The 21,785-nt window shown below is 46.0% G+C and overlaps 1 pseudogene across 1 annotated transcript in view; it reads right to left on the minus strand.

Moving 5' to 3' along the window:
• The window catches only part of LOC311225946 (ATP-binding cassette sub-family C member 4-like), a 156,913-nt pseudogene that overhangs the window by 97,700 nt on the left and 37,428 nt on the right, over window positions 1-21,785 (minus strand). Inside the window, exons 13-16 of the transcript in view lie at window positions 20,953-21,084; window positions 20,808-20,845; window positions 8,825-8,919; window positions 8,209-8,358 (exon numbers count right to left, since the gene is read on the minus strand). The product of the transcript in view is annotated as an ATP-binding cassette sub-family C member 4-like (transcript). The remainder of the gene's footprint in view (window positions 1-8,208; window positions 8,359-8,824; window positions 8,920-20,807; window positions 20,846-20,952; window positions 21,085-21,785) is intronic.

The raw sequence follows: 21,785 nt of genomic DNA on the forward strand, positions 1-21,785 counted from the left end.
GAAAGATTTGCCTCTATAGGATGGAACCCAGGTAGGTAATTTCATCTTTCCTTTTAAGATAAGATAAGATATTCCTTTATTGATCCCCTTGGGGAAATTCAGGCATCATAGCAGCATGGGGGAAGGGGGGGGGGGGGGTACAGGTAGTGAAAACAACACAAGCAGTGTAAACAAATAGGTCAATATAATTTACTATCTAACTAACTGAAATATACATTATTCATTATTCACAGTATCCACATAAGGTGCAGTATGCATAAGGTAGTGTTATTGTCCTACTTGGGTTCCTATTAGTTCTAGGTCGATGTCTGGCAGCAGTCGCTGCCCACTGTTGTGGAGCCTGATGGCCACTGGTATGAAGGACTGTCCGAGGCGGTTAGTTGAGTGTCGGGGGGGTATGAGTATGTGGCTTCCTTGTCACCTTCACCTAATTATGTTTTGATCTGGTCAGGTGCGCTGTCACCTAAAATGTTTTGATCTGATCAGGTGCGCTGTCACCTAATATGTTTTGATCTGGTCAGGTGCGCTGTCACCTAATATGATTTCATCTGGTCAGGTGCGCTGTCACCTAATATGATTTCATCTGGTCAGGTGCGCTGTCACCTAATATGATTTCATCTGGTCAGGTGCGCTGTCACCTAATATGTTTTCATCTGGTCAAGTCCGCTGTCACCTAATGTTAATATGTTTTCATCTGTGTCCACTGACACACAGTGGGGGATGTTTTAAAAATATTATTTAATATATAATATAATATAATAATTTGTGCTTCACCTAAAAATTTGGTCAGCAGCCTCCACTGGGATGCACGTGGGTGTGCGTGTATGTGCGCGTGTCTACGGTTGCGCGCGCGCGTGCGTGTGTGTGTGTTGACTAGGACCCCACTTCCTCACTGTTCCGATGAGCTGGAGCTCTGGCCCGCAGTCTCCGAGGGGATTAGCCCACTCAATGACACTAAATGATGGGATCAACATCAGCTCAGCTGTCTGTTGCTGTTCGCACTGGAGCTCATTTGGATCAACAGTCATCATAAGGCCCCTCAAATTCCCCAAAGATTTCAAGACTTTTGAAGATAATGGGTAACGTGAAAAACTTCTGACGATGGAGGATGAAATAGAGGAAATGTCTCATTATCAACTTTAAAAGACCTATTTCCTAAAATGTAAAGACTTTTGAATATAATGGGTTACATCAAATTACTTCTGATTAAAAGAGCTGTATAGTCTTTTTGTGTTGTTTCACCTTTAGTGAGCTTACAACCCCAACAAGACTGATCCTATTTCCTAAAACTGAAAGGCTTTTTCAGATATTTTTTTTCAGAATCCACAGAATGGATTATGTAAAGACTTCTGATGAAAGACTAAATGTTGTCAACTTAAGCTGGATTAAAACAGAACAAAACTGTTCCCATTTTCTAACACTACAGTCAACGACCTTTAAATATAAACACAAAGACTTCTGGTTAAAGATTAAATAAACTGTCTGGGGTTGTTATTAATCTAAACTAGGTTAAGACTTAACATTGATTCTATTATTACGATTGCTAATGTTTGTAATCACGCACACTCAAAAAGATTATTGAACATAATGATGATGATGATTGCTCTAAACTACATTTAAATCCTGAAAGAGGCAGAATTATTCCAAATTACAAATGATTGAACATAACAAGAACACACATTTATACTACACTATATACTGTCGTGCCACGCGGTCCCAAGCACCTTAGGTACTGTCACGCCACACGGTCCCAAGCACCTTAGATACTGTCGTGCCACACGGTCCCAAGCACCTTAGATACTGTTGCGCCACACGGTCCCAAGCACCTTAGGTACTGTCACGCCACACGGTCCCAAGCACCTTAGATACTGTTGCGCCACACGGTCCCAAGCACCTTAGATACTGTCACGCCACACGGTCCCAAGCACCTTAGGTACTGTCACGCCACACGGTCCCAAGCACCTTAGGTACTGTCACGCCACACGGTCCCAAGCACCTTAGATACTGTTGCGCCACACGGTCCCAAGCACCTTAGATACTGTCACGCCACATGGTCCCAAGCACCTTAGATACTGTCACGCCACACGGTCCCAAGCACCTTAGGTACTGTCACGCCACACGGTCCCAAGCACCTTAGATACTGTCACGCCACACGGTCCCAAGCACCTTAGGTACTGTCACGCCACACGGTCCCAAGCACCTTAGGTACTGTCACGCCACACGGTCCCAAACACCTTAGGTACTGTCACGCCACGCGTCCCAAGCACCTTAGGTACTGTCACGCCACACGGTCCCAAGCACCTTAGGTACTGTCACGCCACATGGTCCCAAGCACCTTAGGTACTGTCACGCCACACGGTCCCAAGCACCTTAGGTACTATCACGCCACACGGTCCCAAGCACCTTAGGTACTGTCACGCCACATGGTCCCAAGCACCTTAGGTACTGTCACGCCACACGGTCCCAAGCACCTTGCCACGCATCCCAAGCACCTTAGATACTGTCACGCTGCACTGTCCCAAGCACCTTAGGTACTGTCACGCCACACGGTCCCAAGCACCTTAGATACTGTCACGCCACGCGGTCCCAAGCACCTTAGGTACTGTCACGCCACACGGTCCCAAGCACCTTAGGTACTGTCACGCCACACGGTCCCAAGCACCTTAGATACTGTCACACCACACGGTCCCAAGCACCTTAGGTACTGTCGCGCCACGTGTCCCAAGCACCTTAGATACTGTCACGCTACACGGTCCCAAGCACCTTAGGTACTGTCACGCCACACGGTCAAGCACCTTAGATACTGTCACGCCACACGGTCCCAAGCACCTTAGGTACTGTCACGCCACACGGTCCCAAGCACCTTAGGTACCGTCACGCCACATGGTCCCAAGCACCTTAGATACCGTCACGCCACATGGTCCCAAGCACCTTAGGTACTGTCACGCCACGCGTCCCAAGCACCTTAGATACTGTCACGCCACACGGTCACAAGCACCTTAGGTACTGTCACGCCACACGGTCACAAGCACCTTAGGTACTGTCACGCCACACGGTCCCAAGCACCTTAGGTACTGTCACGCCACACGGTCCCAAGCACCTTAGGTACTGTCACGCCACATGGTCCCAAGCACCTTAGGTACTGTCACGCCACACGGTCCCAAGCACCTTAGGTACTGTCACGCCACGCGTCCCAAGCACCTTAGGTACTGTCACGCCACACGGTCCCAAGCACCTTAGGTACTGTCACGCCACACGTTCCCAAGCACCTTAGGTACTGTCACGCTGCGCGGTCCCAAGCACCTTAGGTACTGTCACGCCACACGGTCCCAAGCACCTTAGGTACTGTCACGCCACGTGTCCCAAGCACCTTAGATACTGTCACGCCACACGGTCACAAGCACCTTAGGTACTGTCACGCCACGCGTCCCAAGCACCTTAGGTACTGTCACGCCACACGGTCCCAAGCACCTTAGGTACTGTCACGCCACACGGTCCCAAGCACCTTAGGTACTGTCACGCTACGCGTCCCAAGCACCTTAGGTACTGTCACGCCACACGTTCCCAAGCACCTTAGATACTGTCGCGCCACACGGTCCCAAGCACCTTAGGTACTGTCACGCCACATGGTCCCAAGCACCTTAGGTACTGTCACGCCACACGGTCCCAAGCACCTTAGGTACTGTCACGCCACACGGTCCCAAGCACCTTAGGTACCGTCATGCCACACGGTCCCAAGCACCTTAGGTACTGTCACGCCACACGGTCCCAAGCACCTTAGGTACTGTCACGCCACACGGTCCCAAGCACCTTAGATACTGTCACGCCACACGGTCCCAAGCACCTTAGATACTGTCACGGCACACGGTCCCAAGCACCTTAGGTACTGTCACGCCACACGGTCCCAAGCACCTTAGATACTGTCACGCCACACGGTCCCAAGCACCTTAGATACTGTCACGCCACACGGTCCCAAGCACCTTAGATACTGTCACGCCACACGGTCCCAAGCACCTTAGGTACTGTCACGCCACACGGTCCCAAGCACCTTAGGTACTGTCGTGCCACGCGTCCCAAGCACCTTAGGTACTGTCACGTCACACGGTCCCAAGCACCTTAGATACTGTCACGCCACGCGGTCCCAAGCACCTTAGGTACTGTCACGCCACACGGTCCCAAGCACCTTAGGTACTGTCACGTCACACGGTCCCAAGCACTTTAGGTACTGTCACGCCACACGGTCCCAAGCACCTTAGGTACTGTCACGCCACACGGTCCCAAGCACCTTAGGTACTGTCACGCCACGCATCCCAAGCACCTTAGGTACTGTCACGCCACACGGTCCCAAGCACCTTAGATACTGTCACGCCACACGGTCCCAAGCACCTTAGGTACTGTCACGCCACATGGTCCCAAGCACCTTAGATACTGTCACGCCACGCGTCCCAAGCACCTTAGATACTGTCACACCACACGGTCCCAAGCACCTTAGATACTGTCACGCCACACGGTCCCAAGCACCTTAGGTACTGTCATGCCACACGGTCCCAAGCACCTTAGGTACTGTCACGCCACACGGTCCCAAGCACCTTAGGTACCGTCACGCCACACGGTCCCAAGCACCTTAGGTACTGTCGCGCCACACGGTCCCAAGCACCTTAGATACTGTCACGCCACACGGTCCCAAGCACCTTAGGTACTGTCACGCCACACGGTCCCAAGCACCTTAGGTACCGTCACGCCACACGGTCCCAAGCACCTTAGGTACTGTCACGCCACGCGGTCCCAAGCACCTTAGATACTGTCACGCCACACGGTCCCAAGCACCTTAGGTACCGTCACGCCACACGGTCCCAAGCACCTTAGATACTGTCACGCCACACGTCCCAAGCACCTTAGATACTGTCACGCCACACGGTCCCAAGCACCTTAGGTACCGTCACGCCACACGGTCCCAAGCACCTTAGGTACTGTCACGCCACACGGTCCCAAGCACCTTAGGTACTGTCACGCCACACGGTCCCAAGCACCTTAGGTACTGTCACGCCACACGGTCCCAAGCACCTTAGATACTGTCACGCTGCACTGTCCCAAGCACCTTAGGTACTGTCATGCCACATGGTCCCAAGCACCTTAGATACTGTCACGCTGCACTGTCCCAAGCACCTTAGGTACTGTCACGCCACATGGTCCCAAGCACCTTAGGTACCGTCACGCCACACGGTCCCAAGCACCTTAGGTACTGTCACGCGGTGCGGTCAGCGCCTGACACGACCGCTACGAAACTACAGCTACAGTAGGCTACAATACCTGTCCCATCAATCATAATTTGCCCACTGGTTTGTCCCTTTGTTCTAAAACCACATCCAGAGAACAACAAACAAGACCTTTGTGCAGCGACGCCCAAAATGGTAACCTTTAAACTGTGAGCAAGACGGCAGCCAGCGAGTATCAAAGGCCCGGCCTGCTCTGCAGCAGAGACGTATCGCTTTACAAGTGTAAACAGTTGTCAAATTCTTTAACGACACACGCAATTACCAACGCATCACTCACACTTGTGTTAGCAACGCACACAGGGAAATAGCAGCTATATTGTATGGGGGCGAGAGAAAGCAACAAAAAGGAAATACATAAACAAACTTGGGAGATATCATACAGTGGAGATACAATACAGGAGAGAGAGAGAGAAAGAGGCGGCGTGAGGAGAGGGAAAAAAAGAAAAGAAAAAAGACCAACGTCGGCCAACGGCACTTTGTTGTCCTCTATTGTCTTCTGATCCCGTTTCATTTGAGTGACGGACTCGAGTGAAAACATTCAGAGTTAGAGGGGAAAAGAGAAAGAGGTATACCGCGAGGACGCTTCTGATAGCGAGGCGAGACTTCCTCAGCTGAAAAGTACTGAGCGTGGGGGGGGGGGGGGGGGGGGGGGGGTACGAGGAGACTGCAGCATAATGCAGCTATGACAACTTTTGCAGTTGAAAACTATCGAGTGAGCGAATAAAGAACAGACATATGGCAGCGCCTAGCAACACAATGCAACTGCCAACAGGACTGTTTCTACTCTATAAAGTAGAGATAATAAAGCCTGGACAAAGCCACACACACACACACACACACACACACACACACACACACACACACACACACACACACACACACACACACACACACACACACACACACACACACACACACACACACACACACACACGTACACACACTACATACAGTCTCTTAGACAGTTGTCTCTATACATCCAGTCAAAAGACACACAGTGTTTGTTTGCCATGCTGATGGCTGAGCTGTAATGACCGGACTGGTCATACAATGGCTCCCGATAGCAGCACAACGGCGATCAGATAGCAGCGTCTGTTAAGCCTCTCCTTTTTACGGCACTATTAAACAGATTATTACATTATTCATAGTGTTTGTCCTCCTCCTATGCGCAGATTACCAGGGCAAGGCACACCCAGATAAGCCTTCAGGTAGGCCCCGGTACGCCATAGAACAGCGGCAGTAAAGACAAAACACAGAGAACATTAGATTAAGACCCGCTGTGTTTGCTCCCAAAGGAAAAGCTTTGTCGCTACACCCACCTCTGAGGCCGGGAGAAACCGCAGGCTACTGAACACCCTCAAATCATATTTGGACTTGTGTTAGCGGCTTATTATGAGTCATTATACAGATACAAGTTCCAGTCATGCTGAGAATTCCCAACCTGGGTTGATTGTGTTAAACATGCGTGTCACTATGAAGAGATTAGGCTGAGTAATTATGCGTTTGACAGGTGAACAATGCCCTGGAAAAATTAAAGTTATGAAAGTGGGCCACTTGACAGTTGACTTTGGATGTGAATGACAGATGGGCGGTGACATAATTTCACCTCTGAGAATAAAGAAAAATGTTTTAACATAAGAACACAGTTAGAAAATTAGGCTGGGGGGGGGGGGGGGTACTTTAAACATTTTTCGATTGTACAAAACAAACGATCAATTTGAAGATGATCTGGGGATGTGTGTAAAGGGTGCCTGTTTAAAATGGTATTGTGAAACATCCTCGGAGATACGCACGGGACGGGGAGGGGAGGCTGATCTCTCCCTCAGAGCGGGGTGTAATCTTGGCTGTAGTGTTTGCTTACTTTTTAGGATCAAGTCCATCTGCCCAACTCCAACAGGGCCAAACTACTACGGCCTACAACGCTAATGAAATAATCAAAGATTTCTGATACGGCGCGCGAGACTAAATCTGCTGGTATTTACTCAACTCAAATACCACGCTCTGTCTAGGATCCAGAGCAAACAGTATTCATAATACCATTGTTTGCCATATTGTTCTGGCTCACGGTTTAGCAGATAACCCTCTCGTCAGTCATTTCTAGAGGAGACATTAGGGCTAAATACAGTCATTTCACTTGTCGTTTGACTGGGTTGGCCTCTTGGGTACACAGGCTCTGATGCCCAACAGCGACTGGTTTTAATGATGCCAGTTCATATGCAGTCCTCTTTTCATCCTCAATCAATTCTGGGGGGGGGGGGGGGGGGGGGGGGGGGGGGGGACAAACAGTACAGCCCCCTTAAACTGCAAGCATCAACCATTCAATTCATTTATATTCTTCAGTAGACAGTTAGCTCTGCCTATCGGAGTGCATTATCACTAGTTATTAATAATATTTATAAACCAATAAAATAAACATTTTATGAGACAAGCTAACAAAAAGTTGGTTGAATATTCTAATAATGTACAATATACATTCACATTTGTATTTATAAGACTTTTGTAAACATTTAAAGGTCCTCTGTACCTTACTGGAGCAGGAACGCTAAACTGTGGAGTGTGTGGATAGGCATAAGCACCTATGTAAAGTTAGGTAGGAGATGGCTTAGCTAAGTAAGAGTCTGCGCTCTAGTGGTGAAATATGACTCCTACACTCCTGTGGATCCCAATGAATAGAAACAAACACATAAATTACAACTGAATACTGTACCTAACAATTCTTCAGATCACCGGCTTAACCACACTGAAAACAGTGTGTTTACATTGTGGATTAAATATAGTCCATAATTCACACGGCGGCCATTTTTGCTCTTATGTCACGCTCATGTCTGGATTCCTTTCCACCCTGTTCCCACCTTAGGGTGAAAAGGAATCCCAACCTGAGCGTGACATAAGACTAGGGTGGGGAGTTGAGAAGGCGGGGGAACGGGCTCACCAATAGGGTTGATGTGGAAGAAGCGCACAGTGGTCCGGAGGACGGCGCTGAACATGCGGTTATGGAGCGTCGACTGGGCTGAGCTCACCAGGACGCTGAAGAACAGCACGCTGCGGAGGAAGCCCAGCACGACAGAAGCTGCTGTTACACCTGAAGGAGAGGAAGAAGAAGAGGAAGAAGAAGAAGAAGAAATGGGGAACAGTTATATTCCCCCTTCTTTGTGTTTGTTCCGAGAAGGTCAGCTGTGCACTTTACTGGATCGATTGTTACATAATAAAAAAAGGAGAGAAATAATTCAATCCCTCCCTCAGTGTTTTTATTTTTATTTTCAGTCGTCTTCATCCCCCAGCCCTGATCTATCACTGTGAATACAGAGCCGGGAAGAGTAGAGAGGTGAGGAGTCACGGAGAGACAATCAGAGCAATCCAACGGTACAGAGCGAGAGAAGCACTCCTATCTTCCCATACAGCTGAGGCCCCCACGTTCAAACACTGGGCCTTGAAGGCCTTGGGCCGCAGCCAAAGAGCTGCGGATGTGCTTGGTGAATGGCTGTATCTCTCTTTTTTATTTCATTTCTTTTTTTTACACAAAGCAATGTGCTCTCAGTGTGCTTCACCTGCGTAAACACCTAGGTACAGGTCAAGGTCCAGTTGCCGGGCGAAGCTGCCATTCAGGTGCTCTGTTGCATTGACGCGCTCCTGCTCAGAGGCCCTGCAAGTCAGCCACAAAGGAATCAAAAGGCACAAGGACAAATAAACACACTAGCCATCAATGAAAGCAAGCGGCAAGATGGAGGCAGCGTACAAAAAGAAAAACACTTTCAAACTTGAAGCACCACAAGGTCGGTTTCAACGAGAGCCAACAAAAACACCATCGGTTTGGTATCGGTCGTCTTTCTACAACCATCGATCAAATCCCTTCCCAAGTAACACTCTGTTGAGACTGTTTAACTGTTATGAGGCTCACAGAGTGAATTATCATTCATTATTATTGCCCCCCCCCCCCCCTTTTCTGATTTTGTTGATTTGTATATCAAACCTCATGCCCAGTCACTATCAACATATGGGGATTCCTCTGATTTTGTTAACAACATTGCTACAGTGAATGATTTACCTGACAATAGCTTCTTGCTAACCCTGGATATGCCTTTCCCACTAAGGATTTCATCGTTGACATGACTGCATTGGTGTTGAAATATAACTATTTTAAATTTGACAATGAGTATTACCTCCAAGTGGGTGGATCTTCAATGGGTTTGATATTCAGTCCCAACTATGCACATTTATATCCTCCATTTACTGTACATCCTTCGGGTTAATTTGTTCCATAAGAATATTGTCAACTGGTTTCATTATCTTCAGTGGCAATGTCGATCAATTGTAAAATTTTGTCTCTCTCCTGAACAGTTTTGACAATCATTTAAAGTCCATACATACATTAAGGAGAAGGTTAATTTCTTTGACATATGGGTGATGTGTAATAGCTCTTATGGGTCTTTGATCACTACACTCTATCAAATAAATAAAAACGCTTTGCTGTTAGCCATTAGTTTTCATCCTATGCCCCTTAAAGGGGTTTACTTGAAGGCCAGTTGTATAGACTGAGAATAGTCTGCCATTCTACAGATGAAACTAAGGTGAAGGATATCAAATGTAGATGCGTTCATCCTAACCTATGGATCAGCTAGGCTTATGATCAGACCCTTAATAAACCATGGTCTGATCTGGAAGAAAATTACATTTTGGTAACGTTTGTGTCTACTTACTTTCCCAGCTCTAGAGCAATGAAGTCAGTCTTCAATAAGCACTGGCATATTGTTTTATCCTCTGATCCGGTGCCATCATCTACTTTTTAAAACCCTCCACTTATTGTATATAAACAGGGTCAAAACCTGAGGGGCCAGTTAGGTCATGCAGACCTCGAGAGAACCACAACGTCTTCCCGGAGGCTTGAGAGAACCACGACGTCTTCCCGGAGGCTTGAGAGAACCACGACGTCTTCCCGGAGGCTCTTACTGAATGGTAATTATTAGGGATGCTCGATATTGGCTTTTTTACTGATACCGATATACCGATATTGTCCAACTCTTAATTTCCGATACCGATATCAACCGATACCGATATATGCAGGGTTTCCCCCCCCCCAAAAAATGGAATAATTTCAGGTAATTAACATTACATATCTCTTGTTGGGGAATTAACACAACATTATGCATACTTTTGACAATAAATAAAATCTGAATTTGTTCTTACTTGCTTGCCTGGGTAAATAAAGGTTATAGAAATGTTAAAAAAAAAATATATATATATATATATATATATTTTTTTTTTTTTTTGTGAAAACCGATACCGATATTTTCCGATATCACATTTTAATGCCGATATCGGCCGATAATATCGGTAGGCCGATAATATCGGACATCCCTAGTAATTCAATGCCATAATACCATGGAAACGGCATCCTTTTGTCACCAAAAATGCAGATTTGTAGTGTTCTAACTTGTATGTCCACTACTTAGACGCACTTCTTCAACCATTATCTGAAATTTTCAAATAAAATAATAATAAAATAAAATAAAAATCTAACCCTAACTAACCTTACTGTCATGCACTTGTCCTAATATACTAACCTACACTGTAGCACTCAACACCTTGATGAACATTGTTACTCAGCTGATAGAGTTGTGCCCTTCCTGATGACTTGTCGTACAGAACTTGTGAGTCAGCTAAATGACTAATTGTAAATGTAAATGTATTATATTATTGATCTACTTCAGTACCCTGTGAATTAGTGGGACACAAAAGTAGCAGCCGGACAATATTCAGGGGATATCCACTGGACAGCTATGACATGATATCTCAAACCTATGTTTTATTGGCATAGAACAGGTAGCTCTGCCATCTAGAGGTGGAAATCATGACCTTCTTCTTAAAAGACGCAAAACACACTGGATATATACTTTAAAGTTATATACTTTACTTTATTTGAAGCAGTCTGACCCCCGGAGTCCTTAGTATTATGATAGATACATGTTGAAGATTCCATTTTTCCACTAGTATATTTTTTTAGTTCTTCTAATATAATTGTCTTTTCTAATATTGTTGTTATTGATATTGATGTTGTCATTGTGGCGTGAATAATTTGTATATAGTATCTAGTGGCACCCTTTCTTCTAGGTCTTGTTATCCAACCTGTCCTGAATCTTTCTGAAGGTTTCAGAAAATCACACTCCACTGACACCTGTTTACTGTACCTGACCGATTATATAAAACGATATAAAACGATTATCAACGACTACCGCCCTGTAGCTCTCACCTCCATAGCCATGAAGTGCTTTGAGAAGCTAGTAAAGGGCTACATCTGCTCCTCCCTCCCCATCAACATGGACCCCCTGCAATTTGCATACCGCCCCAACAGGTCCACGGAGGACGCCATAGCCCATGTGCTGCACACAGCAGCATCACACCTGGACAAGAGGCAGGGGAACTATGTGAGAATGCTATTCATCGACTACAGCTCGGCATTCAATACCATAGTCCCCTCCATACTGATAGCCAAGCTCAGGGACCTGGGCTTGGGCTATGACCTCTGCCAGTGGGTCTTGGACTTCCTGACTGGCAGACCCCAGGTGGTGAGAGCAGGCAACTGCACCTCCTCATCCATCACCCTCAACATAGGGGCCCCCCAGGGCTGTGTTCTGAGTCCCCTCCTCTACTCCCTGTACACACACGACTGTGTGGCTCAGCGGAGTAGCAATACAATCATCAAATTTGCTGACGACACAGTGGTGGTGGGCCTGATCTCTGCCAACGACGAGAGGGCCTACCTGGAAGAGGTCAAGGTCCTGGCGGGATGGTGCCAGGAAAACAGCCTCTCCCTGAACGTCAGCAAAACAAAGGAGATGATTGTGGACTTCAGGAGGTCGGGGGTCAAGGACTACAGCCCCCTCAGCATCGACGGGGCACCGGTTGAGAGAGTCAACAGCTTTAAGTAACTCGGAGCCTACATATCCGAGGACTTGACATGGACCACACACATTGACAGTGTTGTGAAGAAGGCACGACAACGCCTCTACTTCCTCAGGCGCCTAAGGAAGTTCCAAGTCAGTCAGAAGATCCTTAAGAACTTCTACTCATGTACAATAGAGAGCATCTTGACCGGCAACATCACCTCCTGGTTTGGGAATAGCACTGCACAAGACCGAAGCAGACTACAAAGAGTGACACGTTCAGCCGAACGCACAATTGGAGGGGGGCTCCCCACCCTCCAGAACATTTACAACAAGCGTTGCAAGGGCAAGGCTAAGAGAATCATTAAAGACTCCAGTCACCCGAACAACTGCCTCTTTGAACTGCTGCGGTCAGGCAAGCGATACCGGAGTCTCAAGGCGAGCACAGAAAGACTCAGAAGAAGCTTCTATCCCCAGGCCATCAGGCTGCTAAACGAACAATGAATGAACACTACACAACAACAACCACCAAACGCACATAGCACACACATCCACACGCACACACTCACTTTAAACAAACACACTGTAGCACCCACTCCACACACTTTATAGCACACACCCACTTTAAACAAACACACTGTAGCACCCACTCCCCACACTTTATATTTATTGATGAAGGATTGCACTACAACTCGTACACCTTACTGTAAATTGTACCTAAAATTGTACCTCATCCCATTTCTGCTTTGCACTAGATAGTACTGTACATTAGTACACTGCATAGTATTGTATATTATATGGTAACTCAGAACATTGTACATATGTCTATACCGAACACTGTGACCTCATTTTTCTTCTTCTAAATTACATGCTATATTATGTTATTTGATACTATCTTGCCTAGCACAGTCTCTGGAGCGTAACAGTAAGAAGCATTTTGTATGAAAGTATTCTGTACTTCTGTATGACAACTATTAAAGAACTTGAACTTGAACTTGAGATGGACAAGGGGAACTACTGCGGGATGGTAATGTTGGACCTGCAAAAGGCGTTTGACACGGTCAACCACTCCATCCTACTAGAAAAATTGAGAGCGATAGGCTTTGATAGCAAGTCAGCCAAATGGGTCAAGTCCTACCTGGAGGGAAGAGAACAGGTGGTAGACATCAATGGCACCTTGTCCTCGTCCCTTCCAGTGACATGTGGGGTCCCCCAAGGAAGCATTTTGGGGCCTCAACTGTTTTTAATATATATTAATGACATGAAAACAGCATGCGATTGCAACCTGTTCCTGTTTGCTGACGACTCGGCACTCCTGGTCTCTGACAGGGATAAGTCTAATGTGGAAAGTGTCCTGAGCAGTGAAATGAAAAAGATCTGCTCTTGGCTCAGTGACAATAAATTGTCTCTACATCTGGGAAAAACAGAGGCCATACTCTTTGGGTCAAACGCCAACCTAAAGAAATCCCAGGGTTTTAAAATTAGAGTAGGTGAAAACATTATTGAGGATAAAGAGGAGGTCACCTACCTGGGCTTTATTTTAAATAACAAACTTTCTAACGAAAAAATGGCACAAAAAGTTATTACTAAGGTCAATCAAAAAACCAAATTTTTATTTAGAATTTCCTCTTCATAAATAGAAACGCTCTGAGGACCCTAGCTGGAGCCCTCATCCAATGTCACTTTGACTATGCTTGCACTTCATGGTACAGCAACATATCCAAACAAATTAAGACAAAGCTCCAGACCTCCCAAAACAAACTAGTGAGACTCCTGCACAACCTTCACTTTAGGACTCACCTAACGCCAGCCCACTTTAGCAGTCTGGGATGGCTTAGGGTTGAAGAAAGGGTACACAAGCTTAAAATGCTACTGGTTTTTAAAGTACTGAAAGAAACGGTCCCCAAGTACCTAGTAAATTATTTTAATAAAGTAGGAGATGTCCACAAACACGCCACAAGAGGAAGCCCCACGGACCTGGTCCCGCCGAGAGTCAGGACATGCATGGGGAAAGATGAATTTTTTTACTCGGCTACGGTAATGTGGAATGCGCTGCCAACATTCATAAAACTCCTGAACTCCCCTCTCGGATTTAAATCCGCCCTAAAAACATGGCTCAGCAGCAACTCAAATTGGTCTTAATATGTTTTTTATCTCTTTTATCATAACTTGGCTTTTATTTCTTTTTATTTTTAATTTTTAATTTTTTTTTTTACTTACATTTTTATTAAACATTTATAGACAAACAACACAACATATACAATAACTTCAACAACACTATTAAACAGACATAAATAATAAAGAAAAAATGTAATACCCAAAAGACTAAAAATAAAAATACTGACTTAAGCAAATAAAAAACATAAAACAATTGTCATATCTTAAACAAAAATAAAATTAGAAAACATTAAGTGTGTGACATGGGTTCAGAGACCCTCTTTGAACCTCTTTCCTCCTTTACCCTTCGCCCTCTTGTGGTGTATTTGGTTCTTCCTCTGTGATGTCGTTTTTGTTCCCCTTGTAATCCTCCCACTTTCCCCATCTTTCTCCAAATTTCTCTTCCTGTAACCTCAGCATGTGTGTTATCCTCTCCATATCCTGTATCTCTTCCACTATTCCTACCCATTGTGCTATTGTCGGTGGGTCTTCTTTGTACCACAGTCTTGTTATTGCTTTTCTGGCCGCTATCAACATTATCTTTATTAAATATTTGTCCCCCCCTTGTATTCCCTCGTGTGTCAGGTCTCCTAAGTAAAGCACCAGTCCTGTTTGTGGTAACCCGTATCCTAATATTCTGATCATTGCCTCCCCTATCTCCTCCCAATACCCCTTCAGCTTCTGACATCCCCAGAATATGTGCGTGTGATTTGTCCCCTCCTTCCCACACATCCTCCAGCATGCTCTTTGTGTTGGTGCATATTTTCCCTTCAGCTCTGGGGTTATAAAGAATCTGATTATGTTTTTCCATCCAAACTCTTTCCATAACCTCGATCCTGTTGTTGAATGTTGCACCTCGCATATGCTCCCCCATTCCTTCCCTGTTATTTCTATCTCTAGCTCTCTCTCCCATTTCTCCCTTATGTAATCTGTCGTGTGTCCCTTGCTGTTAATTATAGCCCGGTATATTGCTGATATTACTCTTCCTTGCCCCCCTTCGTATGCCCATACTATCATCTTTATTATTCCATTCTATTCTTCGTCTTTGGCCCCCCTTATTTCTTTGTTGTAGTAGTCTCTAACCTGTAGATATCTGAAGTGGTCCCTGTTTTCTAGTCCAAATTTCTCCTTTAATTTTTGTAGTGTCTGCATTTCCCCCTTCTCTATCATTTTGCATATCGCTGTTGCCCCCCCCCCCCCCCCTCTCCCACCTTCTGAATCCATGGTCTAACCTCCCTGGTTTGAATCTCTTGTCATGTGCTACCCATCTCAGAACCCCTGACTGCTTCTCCAATTTGTGTGTTTTTACTACTCTGTTCCATATGGTCAAGGTGCATTTGGTGATTGGATCTAATAGTCCCTCTTTTTCTTTAAATAGTTCCCTATCTCCCACCAGAGCTTGTACCTTGTATCCTTCCCCTTCTTTTTCAATGTCTTTCCATCTTGCCTCATATCTGTCGTTACACCAGCACGTCACTGCTCTCAGTTGTGCTGCATAGTAATAATCTTGTAGGCTGGGTACTGCCATCCCTCCCTCTTCCTTTGGTAGTTGTAGTGTTTTATATCTGACCCGTGGTCTTCTCCCCGCCCATATGAACCTCGATATCAGTCTGTCCCACTCCCTGAATTGATTCTGTGGTATTTGTATCGGTAGTGACTGGAATAGGTACAGTAACCTTGATAGTATGTTCATTTTAATGACCTCTATTCTTGAATTGAAGTCCAAGGGCATTACTGTCCATCTCTCTAAGTCTCTCTTGATGTTCTGATTTATCTGTGTATAGTTCGCCTCAAACAGTTTCCCCACCCTCTCGTGATGTTCACCCCTATGTATTTAATCTTGTCCATGTCCCATCTTATCCCGTACTGTTCCCTAATTTCCGTCGTTGGGGTATAGTTCCATGCTAAGGTCTGTGTCTTTGTCACGTTTAGTTTGTATCCTGAGTAGTGGCCATATTCCTTCAGTAGATCCATCAGTGCCGGGAAGCTCTTGTCTGGTTGCCTCATGTATACTATCACGTCGTCCGCAAATAGGCCTAGTTTATATTCCGTTCCCTTTATCCTTACTCCCTTAATGTCCTCGGTCTGTCTGATCAGTTGTGCCAGTGGTTCTATGAAAACGGCGAAGAGCGTTGGTGAAAGACAACATCCCTGTCTGGTAGCCCTCTCTAATCTGATTCTATCCGTCAGGCTGCCATTCACCTTAACCCTCGCTGTCGGTTCTTGATATAGCGCCTTGATCATCTTCATCGCCCTCCCGTTCAGTCCGAACCTCATCAATGTTTTATATAAAAATGTTCAGCTCACACTGTCGAATGCTTTTTCGGCATCTAGGCTAATCAGTACCGCGCTACCACCTTGTTTTTGTATCTCCTCTACTATGTGTAATGTCTTTCTCATGTTGTCCTGTGTCTGTCTCCCTTTAATAAATCCAGTTTGATCTTCATCTATAATGTCTGGCATAAACGTCTCAAATCTCTTTGATATTATCGATGTATACATCTTGTAATCCACGTTGAGTATGGACACAGGTCTGAAACTACTACATAATTCCCTATCCTTCGGTATCGTGGTGATTATGGCTTCCTTCCACGAGGGGGGCATTTTTCCCTCTTCCATCGTGTGTCTGAACGCCGCCCCTAACATGGGTGCTAATTCCGTTCTAAATGTCTTGTAGAATTCCGATGGGAATCCGTCGCTCCCCGGAGACTTGTTGTTTTTAGCTCTACTAATTGCCTCTTCCAGTTCTCGTTCCGTAATTATTTTATTTAATTCTTCATTCTGTTCTTTCCCTATCGATGGTAACTCTAGCTTCTCCAGATATGCTTCTATTTCCTCTTCTCCCGCTGCTTTTGGCTGTGTGTAGTATTCATAGTCATAGTATTCTCTAAATGTCCTCTCTATTTCAGCTGGGTCTCTCAATATTTCATTAGTCTTTGTATCCCTTATTGTGTGTATCGTGTTCAACTTCTGTTGCGTCCTAATTCTCCTAGCCAACAGTCTGGTCGCTTTTGGTCCCCCTTCATAGTACGTTTGTTTCATGAACCTCGTTTTCTTTTCTATTTCTGTCAATAATTCCCTATTTATCCTGGCCTTTACTTCTTTGATTTCAAGCCTTGGCTTTATTGTGTTTTATCCATTTTTGACCAGCGTTGTTGAAACTGTTATTGTTTTGTCTTTTAAAATGTTTTTGTCCAACGATTGTGTCAAAATAAAGTATTCAATCAATCAATCAATCAAATCTAGTGATGACTGGGGTGTTTCTTTGTTATTTATTTTGCCTCATGTGTAAATGTAATTATAATGTTTTTGTACCATTCAGATTCAGATTCCTTTATTGAGCCATTTGTGTAAAACACATTGGTAATTGATGCAGCGATACAGTGTACGCATTTTCTTTCTTTTTTTTTCATAGTAAACAACACCAACACAGACAAGAAACGAAACAGTGCAGTGGGGGATTAATCAATAAATAAAATACATATATATATATAAAGTGAAGAGTGCAGAGATCCTGTACGGACTAGTGCAGTGCAGTCAGTGTCATTGTGCCAGTGTCACTTGGGGGCATGGGGGGGGGGGGGTACCGAGGGGGGGGGGGGGGGGGGGGGGGGGGACATGAGGCATTGATCAGCCTGCCTGTAGCTGTTCCGCAACCGTTCCTACTTCCGGGGTAGGCCTGATTGGCCCCGACAGGCACGTGACCCGCCGCAGCCCCAGGAGCAAGCGCGCTACCGCTGGAGTTCGCTTCGCCTTTCACATCGCTGCCGTTGGCGAAAGCAGGATGAGAGCAGGATGAGAGGCGAGAGCGTAGATTTAGCTGTGTATCATTTAATCATTTAACATTTGAAAGGCATACATTGTTGTCATACAGAAGTACAGAATACTTTTATCCAAAATGCTTCTTACTGTTACGCTGTTAGAGACTGTGCAGTGCACGGCTTTAGTCTCACTCGAGTGAGGAAGACCGCTGGTTCTCCAACATACAGCCCGCTGGTTCTCCAACATACAGCGGTGTGCTCTTCAGAATGTACCGGGAGAAACGTTTACTGTACCCCGCAGACATAATAAGCATATAAGCAGTGCTTACTAACGTTATTAGTTACGTTATTTCTGACCGAATTAGTCATTAATTTGTCTGCTTTCGCCAACGGCAGCGATGTGAAAGGCGAAGCGAACTCCAGCAGTAGCGCGCTTGCTCCAGCAGTCGCCCCGCGGCAGCCCCAGGAGCAAGCGCGCTACTGCTGGAGTTCGCTAGAGCTGGAAATGCTCTTCCCCAGCCTCACCCGCTAAGACCTGTTGGACAGGAAGTCGGTAATCCACCTGCGAGTGGAGGCCGGCACCTGCAGCAGGGATAGCTGGTGCTCCAGGATGGGTGGAAGGATGGTGTTGAAGTCCACATACAGGATCCTGACATAGTTGCCCGCGTAGTCCAGATGTTCCAGCGTGTAGTGCAGAGCCATGTTCACAGCATCCTCTGTGGATCTGTTGGCTCTGTACGCGAACTGCAGCGGGTCCAGCACAGGATCTGTGATGAGCTTCAGGTGGGCCAGGACAAAGTGCTCCAGGACCTTCATGACCACAGAGGTCAGGGCGACAGGTCTGTAGTCATTAAGGCCCGTGACCTTGGCCTTCTTGGGGACGGGGATGATGGTTGAGGCCTTGAAGCATGCTGGGACGTGACACAGCTCCAGCGATGCATTAAAAATGGTGGTCGAATTTGTACTTGGCCTGCCTGAACCGATGAGCATCACCACTGAGCCTGGCCACCTCCTTCTCCGACCTCAGCCGCCTGAGTTGGGCTGAAAACCAGGGTTTGTTGTTGTTGTAGATCTTCCTAGTGCGGAGGGGGACACACACCTCCTCGCCGAGGCTGATGAAGGATGTCACAGTGTCTGTGTAGTCAACTAGTCATCCAAGTTGTTTCCAGCCTCAGGCCCCGCCCACTCAACAAAGTCCTGGTCACAGCCTGCCCTCTCCAGCCAGGCGCGGAGACACTCGCATGCCTCACTGGACCACACTCTGAAGCTCCGCACTACAGGTTTTGATTGTTTTAATCTCTGCCTGTAGCGAGGGATCAGGTGGATGAGATGGTGATCACTGTTGCCCAGTGCAGCACGGGGGACAGAATGGTAGGCCTGCCAAATAGTACAGTAGCAGTGATCCAGAGTGTTCACTCCCCGAGTTGGGCAAGTGACTTGCTGCCTGTATTTGGGGAGAGACCGGCTCAGATGAGCCTGGTTAAAATCCCCCAATACAACAACAAAACTGTCCGGGTGGTTGCGTTCAACATTCGTCAGCTGTTCGGCCAGCGTGTCTACCGCTGCGGTGACGTCAGCGTCAGGAGGAATGTAAACACAGACGAGGATGTAAGAGTTGAACTCACGGGGGGAATAGAATGGACGACAGCGGATGAAGAGGGATTCGATAGCAGAGGAACAGTGTTGGTGAATCACTGTCACATCGGAACACCAGCTATTGTTAATAAAAAACACAAGACCCCCTCCACGCGACTTACCCGCCGCCTCGAAGTCCCTGTCGGCACGGAACGCAGAAAAGCCCTCAAGATGTACAGCCCCGTCTGGGACTGATGGCTTCAGATGGGTCTCCACGAACGCAAAGACAGCTGTGGAGTGGAAGTCCTTGTTTCCCGCAAGCAGCCACCGGAGTTCATCCATTTTATTTGGTAAAGAGTTCACGTTTCCGAGGAATATACCGGGAAGTGGTGGCCGCGAGCCCCGTCGCCGGAGGCGAACCAGACAGCCACCTCTCCTTCCCTGTTGCCGTCTGATCCAGCGCACAGCACTGGCGAAGAGCGCGGTCCCCCTGACCAGTACATCCAATAAATCCGTGGAACGGGTGAGTAGTGTTGGAAAAGTGTCCGATGGGTTTGAACACCCATGAGGATCTACTCTGTAGACTATTTGATAATATATGAGATGTTGCAATATATATAATGTCATGTTTGGTTCTGAGAATGTTTATCTACTGTGACCTATGATATGTGATAATATATGCATGCATGTTTTTATGTATACTTATGTTACCTGTTACCTGTTACTGCACAATGTTGTTTTCTTCTCTGATTCTATTATATGTACCACTGTATTGCACATCGTTGCGGGCAAGACCACCCGCATTTCATTGTATACCTGTATGCCGTGACAATTAAAACTCTTGACTCTTGACTTGTCTTGACTTGACTTGAGGCCTAGACCGGGTGTCTTTATTAATTGTCACGTGACCTATGCTATATAATGATGCGTCAGTCACTTGTTTTTAGACCTGAGGAAGATCCAGGGATTGAAACGTTGTCCTGTTAATAAATAAACAAAGTTCTATTTGCTTAATACAGTGTGCAGGACTTTTCCCAAACTTTCTCAAGTGACTTCCCTCTGACGCGCCTGTTACCCAAGTCTGTGTTCAAGTGTGCTTCAAGTGTTAAAGTATTTTTCTCATTGTCGGGTGTAAAATAAATATACTTTTCTCTCACCAGTAAGCCAGCCACCAATCCTGCAAAATATATGTAATCTAAACAAAAACATAAAAACACATTATGCGTAAATACATGCAAAATAATCATTGGTCGATAATTTGGTTGTTTTAATTGTGATTTATTTTCTTTTGAGAGCACTTACATGAGCTAGGAGATTGAGCAGAGTGAGGGCCAGCAGGACCAGGAAGTTAGCTCCTGCCCTGAAGTACTTCACATAGAGACGCAGGCCGACGGTTCCCTCTGAGCGGATCTCCTCGGTCACGGGCTGCACTGCCTACAAACACACACCACAGTCAGTCAATGCCAACCATCTGGTACAAGTCTTCTCTTCTAAGGCTGTTGCATAGGGGGAGAGGTGGTACCTGCTGCCCTCTGGTGGCAGAATAGTAGGAGTTTCAGCAGACAGAAAATGCTGTTTATCCATGAAAACAAGTTTCAAGTTTCTTTAATAGTTGTCATACAGAAGTACAGAATACTTTCATACAAAATGCTTCTTACTGTTACGCTCCAGAGACTGTGCTAGACAAGATAGTATCAAATAACATAGTATAGCATGTAATTTAGAAGTAGAAAATGAGGTCACAGTGTTCAGTATAGACATATGTACAATGTTCGATGCAGAATAGACGTAACTGAGTTACCATATAATATACAATACTATGCAGTGTACTAATGTACAATACTATATAGTGCAAAGCAGAAATGGGATGAGGTACAATTTAGGTACAATTTAGGTACAATTTACAGTAAGGTGTACGAGTTGCAGTGCAATCCTTCATCAATAAATATAAAGTGTGGGGAGTGGGTGCTACAGTGTGTTTGTTTAAAGTGAGTGTGTGCTATAAAGTGTGTGGAGTGGGTGCTACAGTGTGTTTGTTTAAAGTGAGTGTGTGCGTGTGGATGTGTGTGCTATGTGCGTTTGATGGTTGTTGTTGTGTAGTGTTCATTGTTCGTTTAGCAGCCTGATGGCCTGGG

Source organism: Notolepis coatsorum (assembly GCF_963971535.1).
Source record: "Notolepis coatsorum genome assembly, chromosome: 3".
NCBI classification, from domain to species: domain Eukaryota; kingdom Metazoa; phylum Chordata; class Actinopteri; order Aulopiformes; family Paralepididae; genus Notolepis; species Notolepis coatsorum.